This window comes from Ailuropoda melanoleuca, chromosome 17 (assembly GCF_002007445.2).
Source record: "Ailuropoda melanoleuca isolate Jingjing chromosome 17, ASM200744v2, whole genome shotgun sequence".
NCBI lineage: Eukaryota > Metazoa > Chordata > Mammalia > Carnivora > Ursidae > Ailuropoda > Ailuropoda melanoleuca.
Window position 1 is genome coordinate 23,320,165 of NC_048234.1, and position 18,512 is coordinate 23,338,676.

The 18,512-nt window shown below is 45.2% G+C and overlaps 1 protein-coding gene across 3 annotated transcripts in view; it reads right to left on the bottom strand.

Annotated features, from left to right (window-relative positions):
• The window catches only part of KANK1 (KN motif and ankyrin repeat domains 1), a 182,549-nt gene that overhangs the window by 117,994 nt on the left and 46,043 nt on the right, over window positions 1–18,512 (bottom strand). For all 3 annotated transcript variants that reach the window (XM_034647435.1, XM_034647433.1, XM_034647434.1), the window contains exon 2: window positions 10,726–10,825. The gene's annotated coding sequence lies outside the window, so the exon portion shown is untranslated. The remainder of the gene's footprint in view (window positions 1–10,725; window positions 10,826–18,512) is intronic.

Consider the following 18,512-nt stretch of genomic DNA (forward strand, 5'->3'; position numbering starts at 1 on the left):
CTCACCAATTCTCATTAAAAGAACAGTTTGATAGGAACTGTACAACTACAGTTTACAACTAATGTAAATCCAGATGTACTGACCTAGAAAGATACTCATAATCTATACTTAAGTTAAAATGTAGACAAAATATATTATGAGTCTACCCAACGGAAGGTTTATTTGCATGTATATACAGAGAGAAAATACATAGAAGGATGCATATCAAACTTAACAGGAATTACGGAAGGAGGGATGCCTAGGTGGCTCAGTCAGTTAAGCATCTGCCTTCGGCTCAGGTCATGATCCCAGGGTCCTGGGATCGAGTCCCACATCAGGCTCCACTCAGTGGGAAGCTTGCTTCTCCCTCTGCCTGCTGCTCCCCTTGCCTGTGCACTCTCTCTCTCTGACAAATAAATAAAATTTAAAAAAAAAGGGGGGAATATACGGAGGGTAGGAGAGTTCTTATTGTCATTTTTTAAAAGTAGGCTCCACACCTAGTGTGGAGCCCAAAGTGGGGCTTGAACTCATGACCCTGAGATCAAGACCTGGGCTAAGATCAAGAGTCAGATGCCTAACTGACTGAGCTACCTGGGCACCCCATCTTAAGTCATTTTCAAGATAAGCAGTAGACATTATTCTTTTCACTTTAATTTTTTTTTAAATGAAAATAACATACAGGCAGTTGTGTTCCTACACCAGGAAAGAACAACTGAAAAGGAAATCACGGAGACAGATTCATTTACAATTCCCTCCAAAGAACAAAATATCTAGGACTAAATTTAATGGAGGTAAAATACTTGCACACTGAAACTATAAAACCATGCTGAAATAAATTAAGACAGACGTAAATAAATGGCAAGACGTCATGTGTTCGTGAACTGGAAGACTTAATACCGTCAAGATAGCAACACTGCCCTCTACAGAATCAGCACAGTCCCTATCAACAGCATTTTTTTTTCTTCTTCCAGAAACAGAAAAGCTGATCCTTTAATTCATATGGAACTGCAAGGCGCTCAGAAAATCCAAAGCACTTTGAGAAAGAAGAAGAAAGTTGGAAGATTCACATTCCCAATTTCAAAACTTACCACAAAGGTACAGTTATCAAAACAGAGTCAACTGGCACAAGGACAGACATACAGACTAATGGGGAAAAAACTAAGGGTCCCAAACTAAATCCTCACATATATGACCAATTAATTATTTTAAAGGGTGCAGACATCATTCAATGGGGGAAAGAGAGTCCCTTCAACATATGGGACAACTCGATACCCACATACAAAAGAATTAAGTTGGACCCTGGCCTCATCCCTCATAAAAAATTAAATCAAAATGGATTAATACATGAAATGTAAGAGAGAAAAATACAAAATTCTTGGAAGAAAACATAGGGGTAAATCTTCCTGATTTTGGATTAGGCAACAATTTTTAGATATGACATCAATAGCATGAGCAACAAAAGAAAAAATAAATCACTTGGACTTCATCAAAATAAAAAACTCTTGTGTGCCAAAGGACATTACCAAGAGAGTGAAAAGACAAGAATGGGAGAAAATATTTGCAAATCATTTACCTCACAAGGGTCTAGTATCCACAATATATAAAGAACTCTTACAACTCAACAACAAAAAGACAATCCAATTTATTTTTTTAAAGAAGACCCAATTTAAAAATGGCCAAAGAGGGTGTCTGTGTGGCTCAGTCAGTTAAGTGTCCAACAGTTGATATCGGCTCAGGTCATGATCTCAGGGTCCCGGGATCAAGCCTTACATCATGCTCCCTGTGCAGTGGGGAGTCTGCTTCTCCCTCTCTGTCTGCTCCTCCCCTGCTTGTGCTCTATCTCTCTCAAATAAATAAATAAATAAAATCTTTAAAAAATAAAAAAATAAAAAAATAAAAATAGCCAAAAATGTGAATTGACAATCCTCCAGAGAAGATACACAAATGGTCAACAAGCACATGAACAGATAATCAATATCGTTTGTCATTAGAGACGTGCAAATTAAAACCATAACCAAGTACTACTTCCTAGTAGCAAGGATGGTTACAATAAAGAAAAAAAGGAAAAACAGCACGTGTTCACAAGGGTGTAGAGACACTGGAATCCTTTATGGGAATATAAATGTAAATGGCTCAATTTCTGTGGAAAACACTTTGACAGTTTCTCAAAAAAGTTAAACAGAAGCATACGACCCAGCAATTGCACTTCTAGATATATACTTAAAAGAACTAAATACAGGGACCCAAATACTTATACATCCATGTTCATAGCAGTGTTATTCACAATAATCAAAAGGTGGAAAACCCCCCAATGTCCATCCACAGACAGACAATCTGAAAAACCATAGCATATCCATAAAACAGAATACTATTCAGCCGCATGCTACAGCACAGATACGCCCTGAAAACATGCTAAGTAAAAGAAGCCAAACACAAAAGGCTGCATTTATAGGGCGGGTCCAGAATCAGTAAATTCGGAGAGACAGAAAGCAGGTGGATGGTTGCCATAGGCTGAGGGAGGAGGGACTAGAGAATTACTGCTTAATGGGTACAGGGTTTCCTTTTGCGGTAATAAAAATGTTTCGGAACTAGACAGAGGGGGCAGCTATGCAACACTGTGATGTGCTGAATGCCACTGAGTTATTCATTTTTTAATTATTCACTTTTATGTAATACAAATTTCGTGTCATTGAAGATGAATACAACTAAAAAGAAATAATACATGGGTAAGAGCAAAACGCTAATTCCCCACTGAGTTACCTTCCACTAGAATAGTAAGACCATGGTACCAGGGCAGATGGGTGCTTTCTGCATCCAGAGACTGCCCTGGGCAGCAGTCTGGATGGATAAAGGACTGGCGCCAGGGAAAAAGACACATAATCAAAATCAGCGACTCTTTATAAACCCTGGCCCTGGGGCTGCCTGAGAAACAGCCCAGAATAAGGTCTGAGAGATCACACAGCCCTCTCTCTCCAGACCTCATCTACAGTGCCGGACATCCAAAGGAATCCCACACCCTCCCTTATGGGGCCCAAACCGAACGCCGGCCACTCCACGACCTACACACAGGACCCTGGGCTGGGACTTGGGACAGATTCACGATCTGGGATAAAAGCTGTTTGTTACCATTTTACCAAGCTCTAGAAATTAACATTTCCCCTGGTCCCTCAGCACAGATCCTCTCGGGGGTCATCAATCAGGGTGCGCACTCCCAACAGCAACAGGACGGCTGTGTAGGCGACTCTCCAGTTCTTGTTCTTTTTTGTGGTGGTGAAGTGGGGTGGGGTGGGGTGGGGCAGGTGTGTCCTGCGAAGGCACGAAGTCTCCCCTGCAGGCTGCTTTCGTGGCAAGAGAAATTTGCACCAGAAAAAGCACTGTCCTCTTAGCCACTCATTTTCTGGGTCATATAAATTAACTCTTACTTAAATTAATCTTCTCTAGACAAGTACCAACAACTGCATTTTAATTTAAGCTGATTGGCCATTTCCACGGGGTTATCAGGAAGCTAGAGAAAATCAGATCAAAAGGCAGCTTTTCAAAACTCCTTAAAATCAAAATGTTTCTCGGAGAAGAAACAATGACAACTTCAACTTCTGTATCCTCGCGTGTTAATTCTCTTGATGAGAATCAATAGGTCATGGATACAAAGTGGCTAAATCAACAGCAGTTCTTTATGTTTGAGGAAGTTGGGATAAGAGGACAGGGAACCTCAATTCTCCATATTTTTATGTTCAATTGTCCACATTTTCCTCATTTTAAGTGTCATTATTGCATATTCCTAATGCTACTTAAAAAACTCAAGACACTAATAGTTGAAACCCCATTCGATATTTAAAAATATTCAAAAATATTGACACTTGTGGATCTGAGTTTAAGGAATAATAATAAAAAAAGGCTCATAAATTCTCTCCTTCATTTTGCTGGATCTCAAGACATTTTATAAAATATAAAACAGCTCAAGCTTTTTAGCAATTTGAGATTTTACAGTGTTTCTGCTTCCCTTCAATCCTTGGAAGGGCTGGTTTCCATCACTTCCTCAAGAGTTCCTAAAATGAGAACCCTCCGTTAAGGTTTAGATTTAGAGACTTACAAAGTCAAAAAGAAATCATAACTCCTACACTTTTAATCATCCATCCTCCTGGTCGATGATTTACCCCATACTTCCCACCAGGAAATGAAGAAAGTTTTGAGGAACGAGTTATTCCCAATGTAAATCTCCAGTCAGCCTCTGTCAATCATGTTAGCCTTTCCCCCAGGTAGCCTTTCTCCACCTCCTGCCTGAAAACTACACTACTATTTAATTGCTTTGTGACTTCACATTTTATTAAGAGGCAGAAAAAACATAAAGAGCTAAAACAAGGAGATAAGCCCATGGCCATAAATTGTCCCGTTAAGCAATGAAACTTGCCTCTCTGGCGCAATAAGGTGGGCACTGTGAAAACCCCCCGACGAGTGCCATTCTGCATAAGTCCGGGGTCCCCATCACTTACAGAAACCCCTCCGGGTCTCTGGAGTGCAGTGTCATAGATCAGAGCCCAGGGCGGTCAGCCTCATGCCTCCTGCTGCCAGTGTGAAGGGCACAGCCTGCAACACTGCACTCTCCGCCCTGGTCCACCCCACTGTGTCTTCCAGTCTCATGGACCAAAAAAAAAAAAAAAAAAAAAAAGAGGCAGAAGAGAATGAGTGGTGAAAAATCCCATCCCCTGACAGCACCCCAGTATGTGAGCCCCTTTCCCCAGAAATCAGCCTACGTGGTCTATAACCTGGGAAAACATCTTCGCCGAATGAGTACCCTCACGAACGGAAGGAGGAGAATGTCCCCTTTCCCACCCCGCTGGCTTCCCTTTTTCTTTCTTTGCAGGGAGACGGAAATCCTTATCAGATTATACCACATTCCTGAGTGTGCCCGAGCCCCTGCCCTCTGGAAGATTACATCCAGTCACTCACACAAGCTAAGCAGGACCTGGGGTTTAAAGCCCTGGGAAAAGATCAATTAGTAACTTCTCTAGCATGCTGCCAGCTAGGAAACAAAGGCTTCGAGTGTTTTGAAAGCCTACTGATGTGTATAAGAAAGTGGGCTTATGACATTGTTCAGAAAAAGCATACAAGTATTTGCGGGGGGCAGGGAGAGGGGGAGAGAGAGAGAGAGTGTGTGTGTGTGCGTGCGTGTGTGTGTGCATACATAAAGGTCTATGAAAAGCCTGGCAGGACATACAATAAACTTAGAGTGGTTATATGAAGGGGTGATCCAGAGATGGAATCCAAGAGTCAGGTTTTTTTCTGTATACATGTTTTCTGACAATGGGCAGGTCTCGTCTTTGTCATTAATTTTAACGATGAACGGTAAAATCTGGAAAACAATGGTGACCAGTCTTTCCAAACCAAAAATCAGAACACATGGTCTATCAAGGTATATTCATCTCTCATCTAAATGCAAGAGGCAGTTAAGGAAAAGTAATTTAGTCAGTAGAATGTGGAAGTTTCAAGATTTCAGTCATTTTTTAAAAACGGGAGACAGAATATCTAAAACAGGGTTGCATAAAATAACCAGCTGGTTTAGTAGCACTAGATAATGAACAAATGCAACAAGTCCCTAAGTCAATAACATGTCTTCTGTCAGGCCACGGGAAGTGACCCCAGGAGCATCTTTCCTGGTCCTGGGCCAGCACACTCATGAGGAATTTGGCTGAAGTCAATGGACAGTTTCTGCATTTACTTTTTGCAAAATGACTACCCAAGGAGAGACGAACAAAGAAAGAAACAAGAAACAACATCAGAGTCCCTATAGAATTTGGGTTGGAGCACTCTTAAGAAAAAAAAAAGACAAAAATTGCAACTGGCTACTTCATATGGGGAAAGATTAATTTGCATTTGTATTTCAAACCATACTTCAAATTAAGTTTCACACAGATGAAATACTTAAAAAGGTGAAATAAAACCATAAAACAAGAATAACACAATGTAGGTGTCTATGCAGTCTGTGGTCGGACAGGTTGATATTCATTCATTTTTTCTACAAATGTTGCAAAGCACCAGAAACCTAGCTGTGGACAGCAGACGCTCAGCCCCTGTCCCCAGGGAGCCACAGCCTAGCGAAGAAAACAGGACAAAGTAAATCAGGGCAAAATAACTGCATACTGGTAAGTCTCAAAGCTGATAAAAGGGAATTATGAGATGGAGAATGCCGGACAGAATGACCAAGGCTGGACAGGACGGCACTCTCTGAGAACCAGAAAATGACAAGGACAGTGAAACACTGATGTGCACTCCTGTGCATGGGGTCGATTTCTAAGATCTTTGCATAAATGCACCCGTTCATGCCTCCCAACAGCTCTGAGATAAGGAAGGACTATTATGATAACGACTATGATGTTCCAGGAGAGGAAGAGGTGAAGGGGTCCAAGGGCACAGAGCTGGGGAAGGGGGAAGCCAGGCGGACCCAAGCAGCCTGCTCTGGGGCTCTCTCTTGGGCACTGACAGGGTCAGCTGCAAGTAGTGTGTAAGAGCACAAGTGTGAGTGCACGTGTGCCTGTGTGCATGCGCGTTCACAAACAAAGGAAGAGTACCTGCAGAGTCCGGGGGGCAGGAAAGAGGCTGGTACGTTTCATGGATGGAAAGGGGGCCAGGGGTGCTGGAACACAGGGAGTTACAGAGGTGAGGCTGGAGAGCAGGCAGAGCCAGATCACGTCCAGCCTCAGGCCAAGGTGAGGAGACTGCCTTGACAACTCAGGCAGGGGTGTGCCAGGATGGCACCACACTTGAAAGAGGTCATTCTGCTATGCGAAGGGCCGACTGCAAGGCAAATACTTGAAGGCACTCCTGCTTCCTAGTTAGTCTATATGGGAACCACAAGGAAAAGATTTCACCACCACAAATTAAGTATTTACTTCCTTTTAAAAACACCACACAGAATTCAATGGCAAAGGACATAAAAACTTACAGTATTTTTACAATAAAAGGTATTTTGCAATAAAAACACTAGCGAATCAGTAACAAAAAAAGCAAATGTCCCTCTGGAGACACGTGCAAAGGACATGAACAGAGAATTCACAGAAATATTAATGGTTCAAAAATATGTGACAAACGTTCACTTGTCCATAAAACTGGATAAAGGTTTTTTTAAAATTCTACTTTAATATTAAGAAGAGTGCGGGAAAAATATCTCTTGCATACTGTCAGTGTAATCTGTAAACTGGTTCAGATTTTTCACGTAATATATATTAAAAACCACTACCTGGGTGACTCAGCCGTGAAGCATCTGCCTTCGGCTCAGGTCATGATCCCAGAGTTCTGGGATCAAGCCCCGCATCAGGCTCCCTGCTCGGCGAGAAGCCTGCTTCTCCCTCTCACACTCCCCTTGCCTGTGTTCCCTCTCTCAATGTCTCTCTCTGTCAAATAAGTTAAAAAACAAAACAAAAACAAAACAAAAAAAACTTCCCTGAATTTATATTAAAGATTATTAAAAGTAGCTTCAAAAACAGGAGGCTATGCATTGACACATATGTTGTATGGTGATAGATGGTGGTGAGCACGGAGTAATGTTAAAATTGTCAAATCAGTCTGTTGTATACCTGAGACTAATAATAACACTGTCAATTACGCTTCAATAATAAAAATTATGCTGCCATAAGTATCGATGTGGAGAGAAGTTTATGGTATATCAAGAAAAGCAAGTTGAAGGGCACCTGGGTGGCTCAGTCATTTGAGTGTCTGATTCTCAATTTTGGCTCAGGTCATGGGATCAAGTCCCACATTGGGATCCGCGCTCACCATGGAGTCTACTTGGGATTCTCTCTTTCCCTCCCTCTCCTTCTGCCCTCTGCTCACACTCTCTTTCTCTCTTAAATAAATAAATCTTTTAAAAAAAAGAAGAAGAAAGGCAAGTTGCATTTTTGTATTTAAAAATCCTATGTAGGCATATACATACAGTAAAGCCTCTGGATGAACATTAACAGTGGTATTTAATGGTGGTAGGATTATACATGTTAAATATGTCTTTTTTTGTCTACGTATCTTTAGTTTTTCTACATTCCATATACGTTGCTTATGACAGTAAGCTAAGTAAGCAAAGAAAGTATCTAGATCATAACATAAAAAGGCTAAACTGTCCAGTAGAGGGGGTCACAGACAGGAGACTCAGTGTAGACTGAAGATGAATCAGGAAACCGTGTGGTAGAAAGGGACTTCTAGAAGCATCTATGTAGTCTAAAACCTCATTTTACAGATTAAGAAATCATCTACCCTCTCCCTACTTCACGTACCCATTGCCTGAGGATAAGCACAGACCCCAACAAGGTTTCTAGAACCAAAAACTGAGAACCATTGCTTGTTTATCCACTCATTAAAACACCCTGCACGGTGTGACAAGAGTGTATAAATATGGTCACTGCAGTACTCAACTTCTGGGTGACATTATCTGGGTCCTGCCTCTTGTGCCGCAAAGGTCTTTGGCAGCCCTTTGGATTCCCTGTTCCACGTCGCACGAGGGCTACTCTGAATAGTTCCTCTTTTTCAAATCAAAACCTGCAAACCCACTGCTCTTAATCGCAACAAATACCCTCTTCTTTCTCCATTCAGGAGTTATATTCAGGTCCTAAGTCTTGAGCTCCCTCAAATAGTCCTTTCCAAGTCAAAGCATCTGGGTCTATCCCCTTCATCTCTTCCCTCCCTCCTCCCTCCTTGCTTCCAGGAGAAAGCCCCCTCCCTCCTCCTCTGCCTCCCTCTCCTCACTGGGTCCCTGCCTCCCCCCCAACCCAGGTGGCATCCCACTTTGCTCTTTCCTTTTCTAGCACATTCTAGAGCTGGGTATCGACACCTGTCCCTCCCTCAGCTTTTCATTAGGTCACGAAGCACCAAGAATGAGGATGTATCGTCAGAAGCCTGGGTATACACCCAGCTCTACCCCCGACCATTTCCATGAGCTTAAGTTAGCAAGCCGCTTAATTCCTCCTCTATAAAGCAAGGTTGACAACAGCTGCTCCAGCTGCTCACGGCTCCGTCGTGAGGCTCCAGCGAAGTAACGCGTGGGAAAGTGCTCCGTGAGCTCATAAAGCACTTTCACATTCCACTTACTTCGCATGCCTGTTATTACTGTCTCCTCGTCACCCGTGATGTGGCAGCAGCCGCGGAGGCAGGGATCGCTATGTGTCACCTTTGGGTTGCTCACAGTGTCAACACTAAGGACGCAACAATGTAGCACGTTAGATATGACTGTGAATTACAAATCTGAGAATAATCATATGTCATTGCGAACAAGTATAACCTTTTCTTTAATTATATGAGTATGGACCTTTTTTTTTTTTTAAAGATTTTATTTATTTATTTGTCAGAGAGAGAGGGCGTGTACAAGCAGGGGGAAGGGGCAGAGGGAGAAGCAGGCTCCCCGCTGAGCAGGGAGCCCAACATGGGGCTCCATCCCGGATGCTGGGATCATGACCTGAGCAGAAGGCAGATGCTTAACTGACGGAGCCACCGAGGGGCCCCGAGGAATAAGCATCTTCTTCTTCTTTTTTTTTTTTTTAAGATTTTATTTATTTATTTAAAAGAGAAAGAGAGAACAGAAGCAGGGGGAGCAGCAGAGGCAGAGGGAGAAGCAGGCTCCCTGCTGAGTAGGGAGCCCAACACAGGACTCAATCCAGAACCCTGGGATCAGGACCTGAGCTGAAGGCAGATGCTTAACTGACTGAGCCGCCCAGGTGCCCTGGAATAAGCATCTTCTTAAAGGAAAAGAGGTATGCAAAAAAAAAAAAAAAAAAGCCCATTCACATGGACTTCCTTATCTGACTGGTTCAAGTTCTTTGTTTTTTTGTTTTTTTTTTTTTTTCAATTTGACAGAGAAAGAGAAAGCACAAGCAGGGGAGCAGCAGAGGGAGAGGGAGAAGCAGGCTCCCTGCTCAGCAGGGAGCTGGATGCGGGATTCCATCCCAGAACCCTGGGATCACGACCTAAGCCAAAGACAGACACCCAACCGAGGGAGCCACCCAGGCATCCCCTGACTGGTTCAAGTTCTAAGTGGGTTTACCAGCTGTGTGAGCACGGGCAAGACATTAATTTCTCTGCACCTCAGTTTTCTTACGTTTAAATGGGGATAACAAAAAAACCACTTCACCAGCTTGTGAGAATTCATAAATTAATATATGTCAAGTGCTTGGGACAGACCCTGGTATAAAGCAAGCCTGTGATAAATGTTACTAGGTTTGCAAATATCAGACAAGTTAACACACACAACACTCACAGACAACACACACAGACACCCATCGTTACCAATATTCGTAAAATAAATATTACAAGTAACGCATCAAAATTTTACCATGGATTATCTCTGGAAATGGAAGAACAGGCTTTTATTTTTCCTTTTAAATTCCCTATTTCTGGATTCTCTTTACTTGAATAAAGCCAGCAATATATTAATACTGAAGTGTCTGCATTTTTTTTTCAAGAAGACTTAATAATTCTCCTTTCGATCTATTAAGTTTCTCTAATAGAATCCCCTCTATGCAGACTGTGTTTATGGAAATAGGGTACTTTTACTGATCTCATCTGAGGTGTAATACATTTTCCACTTTATTCTTCAGAGCCAAGCACCATGCTCGTATTTCATCCTATAAAAGTCTTTTCTGCCCCCTTATACATTCGCAGAGGAAGAGCACTCCAAAAGGCTTATAAGCGCATAAAAGCTAGGGGGAAAGAATGGATTACGGTCTCCAAAAAGCCGAGGTAAAGGACACAAACACAAGTACACCTTACCTCAATTAGTGCTTTAGCTCCATGGACAATCTCCCTCGCGTGGTCCGAAGATGGAGGCGATTCAACCATTCAGCAAGCTGCCAGCAGTGCAAAGATCATTCTGGAAGAACAGGAATCTTGGTGAGGGAAATGTGGGGGAGCAGTGTCCTTATGGGGCCGGGAGCTACAGGAGAGGGGGACCAACTCCTGGAGATGGCTATGGAGTGAAGAAATCAAAGTAAAGTCGTTTCCCATGGGGGGTGCGGGTCGGCGAGGTGGAAGGGATGGCCCAGAATGACAGCCTAGGAGATGATGCAAACGGGGGTGTCCTTTGCTCTCGGGACAAGCTTGGCTGCTCGCTCTTGGGGTATGTACCCATCCCTTCCAAGACAAGGGCTGGTTCCTCCCAGACTTCTACCTTTAACTTTCATGCTGTTCATGTATCGGTCAGTATGTACAGAAGGCAGCTCACATTTTTGTATTTTGGGGTCCCTGTCATTTTAGAGTCAGACCACCCCATAGGATGCATATGACCTTTCTTGGAAAACTAGCTCCACCGACAATTTTCTCTGTGCATGGCAGTTCCCTGGGATTCAAACTGTGGGATTATTTTCCAGCCATCCGTCATTGTGAGATCAGTCCAGCACCCCTTTCCCTTGGGATGTCCTACTGTCCTGTGCCTCGTGCCAGATGCCACGGCACCCCAGCTGCCCCAACTGCAGCCTCGAGCCTGGCCTCTCTCTGCAGATCCCCGCCCACCCAGGCTCTCCTGCAGAGCACCTGCTTCCGTCCTCCTGCTCCCTGTGTCACCCTCAACAGTCCCGGCTCGCCTGGGTCTGCAAAATGAAGAATGGACTAAAATGGTCTCCATTCTCATTGTGCTTTGAAGTTAGATGTCCCTGGGCTTAAATCCTGGCCCAGGAGCTCTGCAGAATTTAGACAAGTCGCCTTTCCGCGGAGCTCAGTCTGTCTGTGTAAAACGGCAAACAAGGGTATCTACCCCTAAGGTTACTATAAAAGTCAGATCTCAGAAAGCGCGGGCCTGGCATACAACAGAGGCTCGAGAAACAGGAGCCCTTCCCACCCCACCTTACAGGAAGCCTCCAAATTTAAACTTTGGTGGTCTTCGAACTTGCAAACCTAGCATTCTCTTACATCCGATCCACGGCGGTAATAATGCTCTCTTCTGTTAAATGTACACCCCTCCGCTGACTTTCAGCTGCTTCCATAACCCAGCTCCACTTTATCTTACCTTCCTCTGACTTCCAACAAATACCGTCTGTCCTTGTCAGGACAGACGGTATGTTCTGGAGAACACACCCTCAGACCCTGCCTTTGTACCCATCACTCCCCATGCAAGATACAGCTTTTCTTCTCCCCTCTTGTCAAGGCCCAGCTGAGCCCGTGGCCCTCACAAGGCCCACGTTCCAGGCCATTTAACCCTCACACACTGTCCTAACAGCACCGTCCATTGTCTTGTGTTTATTAAGCTCAGTGGTCCAGCTGGAATGGGACTTAAGTTTTTCACTCTTGCACGGACCACATTTTGGTGTTTAACAAACCCAGTATTTTTTGGATCAGCTTTGCAAATGCTTTTTGAAATTTATATGCCTTTGTGCCTTGAGGTAATAAGATTTTTTTGTTGTTAGCACCACCATTTTTATTTGCCCGGAGAGGCTCACCCAGGGGCTTATTCCACCAGCAATGAGTAAACCATACATCGGCTATCCAGCGGCCGTCTCATGGAGCCCGGAGATGAGTCTACGCACATCCAGGCCTGTAGATTTGGTGACAACGTGCACGTGTTCTAATCTGAAAAGCCGTCTTGTGATCAAACGCTGCGTTGACGGGGATGACTCGCAGTGGAGAAAGGGGACTGCCTGCGAGCCTTTTACCACCAGGAAGATGATGGCTGTCCTTTCAGGACTACAGGAAGGTTCTAAGGGTGATGACAGAAGACCCAGGGGGGTCAAGGGAGACAGAGGAAGAACCACCTAGGAAGGAGGTACAGGAGCGGCTAGAGAGGGAGAACAACCGTGCGGTGAGGGTGGAGAGAAACACCAGCCCGGAGAGACCGAGTGACCTTGGAGGCTGTGGGTGGGGCACCAACAAGAGGTCACTGAACTTAACAACGGTGACCCATGAGGACAACTTACAGTCGTGCTGGTACAGGACACAGACTGAAGGGAACTGAGGAGAAACAGGAGGGCACGTGGAGACAAGCAGAGTTTGTGCGGGTCATGCCGTACCCCGAAGCTTAACTGACTTAAACCACTGAAAGTACCTCCCCTCGCTTATTCCCTCGCTCCTCCACCATCTGCACAGAGCTAGGTCACCAGAAATAAACTGACTGCAGACCCTTCCAACCTCTCTGTCCTAACACCACCTGTGTGTGCCTGGCTTTGGTTCTCTAAGAAACCTTCCAGAACCATTCAACAGCCATATGCTATCCACTGTCAGCATCTAAATTCTATGTCCCTGCTTCAGGAGAATGATACTTATCCATTTATCAGAGAAAAACAAAACAAAACTCCATACAGTACAATGTGTCAGGTCAAAAGGAGCCAAAGTCCAGACTCAGGTGAGATATCAGATGACTACCTCTGGGTGAACTGTATAATTTGTGCTAAACTGTCAAAAAGATCACTTTAGACATTTTTTTTTCTTCCTTCGAAATAGTGCTTAAGCTTAGAACAACCAGACAGGTACCTCTGAAACTAAGAATACAATATATGTTCATTAACTGAGTAAGTTACGAAATGAACTGAATTAATTGAATTTAAATTTTTTTAAAAATTTAAAAAGAAAAACCAAATATGAATAGAGAAAAAATGATAAGCATTATTAGCATTTTTAATCTTTTTTTTTAAAGATTTTATTTATTTATTCGACAGAGATAGAGACAGCCAGCGAGAGAGGGAACACAAGCAGGGGGGGTGGGAGAGGAAGAAGCAGGCTCACAGCGGAGGAGCCCGATGTGGGGCTCGATCCCATAACGTGGGAATCACGCCCTGAGCCGAAGGCAGACGCTTAACCGCTGTGCCACCCAGGAGCCCCCAGCATTTTTTTTTAAAGATTTTATTTATTTATTCGACAGAGATAGAGACAGCCAGCGAGAGAGGGAACACAAGCAGGGGGAGTGGGAGAGGAAGAAGCAGGCTCCTACCGACGTGGGGCTCGATCCCGGAACTCTGGGATCACGCCCTGAGCCGAAGGCAGACGCTTAACGACTGCGCCACCCAGGCGCCCCCAGCATTTTTAATCTTCTACTTTAGCATGCGCGTGTGATATATTTACAAACATAATACACAAATGCATCTCTAGAGACCGAAAGACTCGGGAACAGAATTATCACCAGCTGTGTTTTCAGCAACATTTCTTTCTCGGCAGTAACTCCAGTCTCTCTGCCACTAGTACCCCAGCTTACCAGCTTCCACACCATCCCTTTCACCCTTTGCCTGAGTAAACTCCCTTCTCCCTCCTTGGTCATGTGTCTTGACCACTGAAGAGCTATTCTGGTCACAAGATAAATATTTCTGTTTAGGAACCAAGGCCACTCTCTCAGCCCCTGCAAACTTCACCCCATGGCCGTTTACTTTCCCACATTCCAAGTACTCTTCAAGGTTCCTCAGCTGGCTAGACGTTGGTGACGTCTACAGTAACAGTATACATGTGAGCCCATGCTTTGGTCCGGGGTTAAGGAGCACTGCTGCATAAATATTTTAGGTAGAGCCGGGGCTGAAATTCCAGATGAGGCATTCGCAGGTCCTCGCTCCTCTGCTGGTTGCCCCAGGTGGCAGGTTTTATTAATGCTGCGAGCAAACTTTGCCATCTGCTATAGGGTTCTCCTTGATTTACTCCTAAATATATCCCCTCCCCCCAGACGCCCCCCAAGTGTTTTTATTTTATTTTTTGATGCAGTAGCTGTGCTGTGGGCCAAACGATGACATGGCCGCAAAGGATGGTGGCTGACCAGTGAAACTGTGTGCAGTCATGGTTAGTCTAGTGCCTGCAAAGTCTGAGGACAAAAGTGCACAATGTGTGGGAGCCAGGTAGGTGAGTTTCCCCATAGGAATATGAACAGAACTAAAGATCACCCATCGCCAGAGAAGGGAAAAGGAAAAGCTCTCCTGCTACTTTTATGAATTCACTGAAGACGTATGGAAAATGCTTGGGAATTGGGAGGCTACTGTTCTGGGAACAACGGGTTTCCAAACTGGCTTTGGAAACGGCCCAACAACAAATGCCTTTATGCACCCGGTTTGGAGCAGGGAGAGCCACCCACAAACCTGGAGCCACGAGGAAGAGGAGGAGATGCCTCCAAGTGGCGATCTGACCACGGGGGACCGTTGCTTCTGAGTGCAGAGAAGGCAGGGCCGACTCACCGCCTGGTTGTTGGCCAGGCGTGGACGGTCTCCGCCCTGGGGCAGGAGGCTTCTTGGTGTGTTTGTCTCTCTCAACTTCCCTCGCTCCTGCGGCTAGAGGGCTCCGGCTTCCCTGCATCAGGGAGGCTGTGGCCAGCTTTCCTAAGGAGGACACGGCTTGAGCGGAGAGCAATCACCCCCAGACTCAGAGATTCTTGCACGAGAGCTGAGTGCGAAACCTGGAGTGGCAGAGGGTCACGTCACACCTGCTCGCTGGCTGCACCCCCAGACACGCAGGGGCCCCGAGAGAATGGCAGGATACAGAGCTTGGACTCCTTCTGTGATGAAGAGTCCTCCCCAGCCTCAATTCTGACCCAGCAGCAGCAGGGATCAGTGTGAAGAGAGGACCCAGGGGGCCTTCCGACTTCACGACAAATAGCAGGGGCCTGGAACTATGCCGCCATCTTGGGAGGGTGGTACGGGAAAGCGACCCAAGGGTGACCTTTCTGCTACCACCAGATACACTGATTCAGAGAAGTACATTTTCCCCCCCGAGTTTATGTACCAAGATTCATTCCCAATTTGAATTAACAACTGAGTGACCAAATGAACTCCTGAAGCCAAAAGGATTAACATCCAGTAACCCATATATATTTTCGGAGAGTATTGGGTCAAATTCATTGATTTCCATCCCATCAGAATGTTATGCAGAGTAAAGAAGGCTCCTAGAGCAGAGATTCAGAAGGCATTACCACCGTGCAGGCATTCGCCGTGAACTTCAGCCTTGCTCACCACCAGGGCTGTTTACGGGGTCTGTGCTAAGAGACAGGTGTCCGTGGAGGCATCACCTGCTCCCAGCCATGAGGCCTCACGGGGTGGAGTCACTTTGGAAAATTCACTGTCACCCGTGACCCTGATTCCCCAGTCTGGCCCTAGGTTTTTCAGAAGGTCCAAGATCCAGATTTTCTTGGAGCCAAAGATGATTCCTCCCCTAGAGCGAAGTTAATGAATAAACCCTCAGCAACATGTTCATGGTATGTGTGGGGGGAATGCTTTTGTCCTCTCCACATCAACTACTCCCTTCTTTGGAATTTTCTGACCCAGCTACAGGGTCAGAGGTGACTCTCTCATACTGCCTCCCAGTACACACACATCTCACCCAGCCACGGCCTCATGGGGCCCATAAAGACATCCAACCCATGCGAAGCACGATGCTTCTCTCATAGGGCTTCAAAGCAGCAGCTTAAGAGCCGCCGGGCAGGTGCCAGAAGCAGACAGAGTTGGTCTGCAGAAAGGGGGGGGGGGGTGAAGCTGAGAGCAGTCAAGACAGCACACAGCGTCCTCCAACTTCCCTGTGCTTTCTGTCTTTGATCCTAGGTTTTCCCTGAGGATCCTGGATTCTTTGGGGGTACTTCAGTATCTGGAGAAAGCCCTCCTGAAGTTGGATTTGATCCTCACAGCCAAAGATACCCAAGTGAATACCATGCTTTCCCAGTTACCATGTTCTCAAGCTAATAATTGGGCGTGCTGGGTGAGCACTGGACCAGACCCGAGACAGTAGAGCCAGGCTGGGGATAGAAAGTGGGGGGGGGAGCTGCCTGGTATAGTCCATGTGCTGGACTAGGAACACCTCCAAGTCTAGGCCTCTGGTCTCCCCATTTCAGTGTGCCTGCCCTGCCAAACTGCGCCTCACCGAATCCNCGTTCTATTAAATCAAGGTACAAAGGTAAAACCCTGAGAGGGATGTTTCTGCTCTGCGAGGTGCCCACCCCTGGTATAGGCTTGTCAACTTACAGATGAAATTGTTAGCAGAGCTCAAGCCTACGTTACAAAGGCAAGTTAAACGTTACACAGAGGTGGGAGAAAATAGTCATCCAGAGTAACATCAGCTTGGTTTTGTTTTTTTGACAGAAAACTGGTAGGGTCTGGAATAACTTCTCCCATAAACATCCATGTACAATTTCTTGATATAGTAAGAACAGTCCAACTTGGTCATGGGTATTTTCTCTTGAATTGTCATACCTGGTTTTTCCTTAAAAACTTGCAATGATCTTGTAACAAGGTATAAAGCTGTTTATGTATGTATGTATTTTTAAAAATCAATGGTCAAATATATTCTTAAACTGTGATACTACCCCAGGGGAAAAATTAAAATATACTTAATTTTTAAAATTTTATATAGAGGGCTCAAGAAAAAAGCTTTTCTCTTCTAGGATTCATCAGAAGTGAAATAGTTAAGATAGTTAAGTGACCATGTGCACTATACTATTAATAAGCATAACTTTTTTTTACATTCCATTGCCAAAAAAAATAGTAACACTTGAGAGATTGCACAGGGAATAAGGGGTATTCAGTCGTCCAGAGTATACTTCCTTATTTGGTACCTAGATTTTATGTAAAGGAGGAAGAACATTTCCAACTTAAAGCAAAGAGAACAAAAGGTGAATGAATGAGTGTGTGTGTGTGTGTGTGTGTGTGTGTGTGTGTGACCAGATCAGCAAACGCTTTCTCTCTGATGAGCTTACCCCTTGGCTCAGTTCTGCCCTTTAAACCATAAGCCCCCAGATGGAAAGTTCCATACCCTCCAGTGTTTCTACCCTCTTTCAGCTCTCTGTGGAGCAAGTGACCACATCTGGGGGTGAGGTGACAGGAGGCCTCTCGCTGGACCCTGAGCGAGGAAGGGCGTGCGAGCAGGTAACGATTGGCTAACAGCGCCCCATCACGTGCTATGGAGGACGCCATGCTGAGCCGCAGTGTGCTCTTATCGCCAAAGTCGAAATGCCAAACATCTTTACTTTCCCAGGAAATTGTAACAAAAGGTACCATTAAAAAAACCCAAACAGGAGTGCCTGGGTGGATCAGTCGGTTAGGCGGCCAACTCCTGGTTTTAGCTCAGGTCCTGAGCTCCGAGGTCCTGGGATCAAGCCCCACATTGCGCTCCGCGTTCTGTGGGGAGACAGCTTCAGGATTCTCCCTCTCAAATAAATAAATCTTTTTTTTTTTAAAGATTTTATTTATTTATTTGACAGAGACAGCCAGCGAGAGAGGGAACACAAGCAGGGGGAGTGGGAGAGGAAGAAGCAGGCTCACAGCAGAGGAGCCTGATGTGGGGCTCGATCCCATAACACCAGGATCACGCCCTGAGCCGAAGGCAGACGCTTAACCGCTGTGCCACCCAGGCGCCCCTCAAATAAATAAATCTTTAAAAACAAACGAAACAAAACAAAAAACTCAAGCACCTAAAACCAGCAGTTCTCAAATCGAAGCATAAATCAGAACCCAAAGTGTAAATCATCAGAGCCCAGATGGCTGGTTCCGACCTGAGGCTGAGAGTCACTAGGTCTGAGCTGAGGCCTGAGAACGTTCATTTCTAACGAGTTCCAGGTTTTGCTGCTGCTGCTGCTGCGCGCGGGGTTGGTGGTGGGGCTGGGGTCCGGGGGGTGG